This window comes from Triticum urartu, chromosome 2A (genome assembly GCF_056163025.1).
Source record: "Triticum urartu cultivar PI428250 chromosome 2A, HENAU_Tu73, whole genome shotgun sequence".
Lineage (NCBI taxonomy): Eukaryota > Viridiplantae > Streptophyta > Magnoliopsida > Poales > Poaceae > Triticum > Triticum urartu.
Genome location: NC_141874.1, coordinates 705,698,559 through 705,703,575, shown reverse-complemented (window position 1 = coordinate 705,703,575; position 5,017 = coordinate 705,698,559). Strand labels below are relative to the sequence as shown.

At 41.6% G+C, this 5,017-nt stretch overlaps 1 long non-coding RNA gene across 3 annotated transcripts; it reads left to right on the top strand.

Moving 5' to 3' along the window:
• Positions 1-417: 417 nt before the first annotated feature.
• LOC147986983 (uncharacterized) lies at positions 418-2,796 on the top strand. 3 transcript variants are annotated; one of them, XR_015615260.1, is made up of 3 exons: positions 418-728; positions 1,142-1,795; positions 2,776-2,796. It is a non-coding gene; the product is annotated as an uncharacterized LOC147986983 (long non-coding RNA). The 3 variants fall into 3 exon arrangements; XR_015615258.1 differs by lacking the exon at positions 2,776-2,796 and adding an exon at positions 2,240-2,746; XR_015615259.1 differs by lacking the exon at positions 2,776-2,796 and adding an exon at positions 2,237-2,746.
• Positions 2,797-5,017: the final 2,221 nt, after the last annotated feature.

Below are 5,017 nucleotides of genomic sequence, written 5' to 3'. Positions count from 1 at the left end.
CCTAAAATAATTATTAGCCTCAGATTTCCTCAGTTTAAAATTGTATCAGCATAATAAGGTTTGAAAATGCAGATATTTTGTTGGAAATGTCATCAATGAGATTTTGTATAGTAAAAAACTCTCTTATTTTGTGCACAAAGACTACAACTAACATGCTAAAAATCGACACTAGCAGTAGATACTCTATAGCTATAAATCTATGTATGAAATAATGCGTGTCTTAGTAACTATTTTTGGCACTATTAAAGTTGAATTGTAAATTAAGCTTTCACTGCTTATGCTATTATTGAAATGATGGGCATGTATCCGTGGAGTGTCTTAAACAATTATTATTACACCAAGGATTTTAACCCGCGCTCCAACTTAAGTGGCTAACCAGCGAAAACGTTTCGTTCTTCCAAAAACGACCATGTAGTTTATGGTATTTGGCCCGTGCTCCTCTTTTAAGGTGCCCAGAGCACACCCGAGCTGGGGCTCTCCTCGATCCGTCTGGGTACGGCGCCGGTGGCGGCGGCCGGTCTTCTTCTCCGGCCATATGCCGCTCTCCTTCCCTTCCCCATCCGCCCCTAAAATTCTCCGGCATCAACCCAGCCTCCTCAATCTCTAGCCCATATCCATGGAGTTCCAGACTTGGATTTCAAAGGGATTCGGCGCCTCGGGAGGATGAACGCCATGGCGGCTACACACACGCGGCGGCAGTGGATTGAAGGATGCGGCAGCAAATCGGCGTGAGCATCCATCTTCTGCTCTCTAAATCTCTCTCTCTCTCTCTCTCTCTCTCTCTCTCTCTCTCTCTCTCTCTCTCCAACCTCCTCTATCCTCTTGCATCACAAACAGGCGGCGACTCTATCCGGCCGAGTGTGGCGTATGTGGTGCCTGTGTTGTGCTCCCGGCGGCCTAGCGTGTGTGCGTGCGGCTGGATATGCATCTGTGTTCATGTGTGTGGCGCTCTACAGGCAGAGGAAGTGGGTGGTTGCAGGCAGAGGAAGCTGCTAGCTATTGGCAGAGGAGTATTAAGATTAGTATGGCACGATTAGGATACTTCCCTTGATTTCTATAAGAAAAATTGATAGTTTTCTTGATTTGTTTTGTTCTAGATTAGTAGAAAAGCAGTGCACTGAATATTTGGTTTGTGATGCAGGAGCTTGAAGATATCAGGGGCAGCAGGCTTTACTGCAATATATTCGTCTATGATTTTCTCCCCAAATCTGAAATTATTCGCCACCTAAAGTTTAATCCCCTTGAGAAAATGAGAGTATTTATGTACTATGCTCTATGGATGTTGACAATTTTGATTGCAGGGGCTGGCAAAGTAAGTGCAGTGCTTACCGTTGCATATAGATATTTAGGGCTACATCAATCTTCAGTCAGTAGAACATGACGACCAGGCAGGGTGGTTCATGCAGCATTGGAAGTGAGGATGTTTGGTGTAGAATCGGTGCCGCCTCCACTCTACCCCGCCCCTCTGCATTGTCCTCGACGGCAATACGGGCGACCTCGCTGCTTGCCTCGCGTGCAACCACTTCATCCCCAACCCGTCGGAAGAGAGCATTGCAGACTGGGCAGACAAACAATGAGGTGTAGCAGCACAACCTTGCCTCTTTCGCTTACTCTCATTTACAAGCGAGCCAAAGACACCCCAAGTGGTGGCACGATGGCCCATCGTGTATGAATGTGCTTCCAGACAAGCTTGCGGCGGCTCAGACCAGACTTGCTTGGCATACATGGCTGCAATGCATACATGTGGCGGGAAACAGGCAGGGAAGCTTGGGACTGGATATGCAATTATGCCTTTGTAAGTATTACTGATGCAATTTGTTTTTGAAAGATCCCTAAGTCATTTACCGTTTTACTCCTGAGAATTGTTTACTATTGTTAATTGTATCAATGGTCAATTAACGGCATAGACCAAGATACCATTGAACACCTTTGATAGATCGACTGAAATATGAACACTCTTGGCCCGAAGTTACAGCATAGCACCAATTAATTGTTAACCTCTTGGTTTTAATGATAATTGTTCTACCATGTGTTTTTCTTCTGCTAGCATTGCATCAACAATGTCAGTTGTAATTGTATATATAACTTAGAAATTCAGTGTGATATATTCTGCAGGATGTGTCTAAATCACTCTATTTTTCCATGACATTAACAATTGTTCTTTGACTATTTAAGTGAACGCTCTCTGAAATTTAATTCTCAGTTAAGTCTGGCCTTCTTTGGGTAATTTATATAGCAGGCTCTGCAAGAATTGGACGCAGATCCACTATTTCCCCCCTCTGTATTTACTGCAATGCATATTTACCTGGGCCCTGTGTCACGGGCCCGCACTGCTGCCTTAAGCTCCATGAGATACTTGCCGAGGCAGTGTTTGACCTGCGCCGACAAGCTCGGCTAGGACGTCCTCAAGTCCGACCTTGAGTTTGACACTGACGATTTCGTCCAGCCCGACCACGGTCACTAACCTATTTCTCCTCCTCCCAGAACCTCACATACTCTTTCAATATTTTTTATGAACTCTGATTCAGTTTGTCCACTTTTTGGATATATGTATGCCACTTATAAAATGTAGTTCCTAGAGCATGATATTGTTCCAAGGATCTATGTACTGTAGCAAGATCCTTGAAACTGTTGTGCTCAATGTGTAAAGAGAAGACAAAGCTGTTGATTCCGAGTTATACATGACGTACAGATTAAATGATGGTCTGCATGTTTGGTTTTCCCTCTAAATTTTTTAGACATCGTTACAAGGATATCACTTTATATTTTTTATAGGAAAAACGTGCATCTCCATATTAGAATTCTTTTGTGGTAAATTAACAGGAAGAAGCGTATTGTGACGGTGAACCCATGGAGTCAATCCGTGCTTTATTATTAGGGAGAGACTAGTACAAATGCCCGTGCGTTGCACCGGGCGAAAAAAGAAGCACAACATGCTTCATGTGCAAAAAAAAGTGTGTTCCTCCAAACATTATTGAGCAATAAATAAAGCATGTAGTTAGCCTAAAAAAACCTGCTTCACGTGTTAGTATGCATCGTTTTTTATATCCTATTTTAATAATTGTTGATGATAAGGTTAAATATGGAAATTTTCTTATTTTTAATAAAAGTTAACGTTTACATAAAAATCGCGACACTTTTTTAAGAATAGTTAACATTTTTACTAAATTGAAACATTTCTTTAAAAAGGAATTTTTAACAGATGTTTTTCAAATAATGTTTTGTCTTTTCGAAAATTATATTTTATTTGTAATTATTTTTTGCAATATTTGGGCTTGGCCCAAACATAAGGACTTGCCTACACAAACACGCACACTATAAGAAAAAGAAGACAATGTCGTTGCGAGAAGAACTGCACACGTTGTCTCTTCCCGTTCCCCATCTCACTATCCCTAGTAAACGAATAATTGGCCCTCTTCATTTAATTGCCCATGCGTTGCAACATGAACCCTAACATAATATGCATGTTTGAAAAGTCACCCAGGATTCAGTTATCTTGCAAATGCATAAAAAAATCTGGTGTTGTTGCTCCATGTAGTCCCCTTGTCTTCAGATATAAAGCCATGTGAAAAAATTGTCACCCTGGTAAAATATTGCATGCTTGAGAGATCTGTATGCATGTTTCAATCTCTGTTTGCAAGTTGCGGCCATGTGAGCATGGTCTATGTTCCAGTAAAAGAAAGAGAAGAAAAACTATACCGAAACAGATGACCTTTGTACTGGGAGGAAAACTAACCATCAATAGATTAGCTTTTTAAGTCACATGATGGGGAAAAGGTAGATTTACCATTGGGGAAAAATAGGTCTTATTAGCACTAAGACACACATCACGCATAGAAGATAAGGAATGCCAGAACATAGCATCAGTAAGAAAATAAAATTTCATAGAACAGAAGCACCACAATTTGAGTAGAAACCTGACATGGGTAATAGACGATTACTTTTGCTTTAAAAGAATACATCAAAGCTTCACCAATAAGGAAAAAGGCCCGTGCCTTGCACCGGGAGAAAAAAATATCAAACAGCCCTAGCCTAATAAGCATGGACCAAGACCCCCTCAAAAGTCCATCTCATAATTTTTTTAAATGAGTAACAAAAATTACTTCCAGGCGTGGGGGGGGGGGGGGGGGGGGGGGGGATAATCCCCAAAAAAGGAACAGGGGGATAATTAGAGTACATTCTGTAGCGTAGGTCCACCGGGACATAACCAATAAGGACTACATCTTCCTTTGTTCTAGCTAGACCAGCAAGCTCATGGGCTAGTTGACTCTCCTGCCTCCTCGTGTGTTGGACGTGGGCAATGACAAACATCTTCAAAACTGATTTGATCTCAATGAGGATAAGAAACCATGTCCACTAATTTAACATGGCATCCAACCCATGTCGTCACTTTTCTTCCTCCCCACCCTCACCAGTGGTGACCACGTGTCCACCTGATCACCATGTGTCTGAACATGGTTAATTGCAAGGCGATGAACTGAGCCACTATGTAACACGCCTTCGAGGGTTACCTTCTGTACAATGGACGGGTGACTAATCAGCAAGGATACCCAGTTGAGAATAGGGCAAAGAGCTATTAACATAACACAAATAATCAAGAATAATTCAAACAACATCTACTTCTCTGTTAATGTTGACACCACTTTTCTTGCAGCAAGCATAGCATTTATGTCAAGTTGACAACATCTACATTCTTACCCTTGATCATAAAAAATACGACGAGTTGCGAATACAGTACCTGACCGAGAGCCTGCAGGCTAAGAGCTTTGATATTCCCATCAGTTAGGTCTACTGGAAGTTGCCTTCTGAGGTTTATACATAGAAAAGGAGTTTCGATAGAAGATATGAACTTCAATGTTATTATTTTTATGTGGAAAAAACTCTTTAAGTTATATGGTGAGCTGCTTAATTAAGAGTAACCTTGGTCCAGATGGTATCCCTGGGAGTACTTGTCGATTGTTGCAATCCTAGTAGCTAGTTGCATGCTAAAGTAAGACCACCACAAATGCAGCATGTA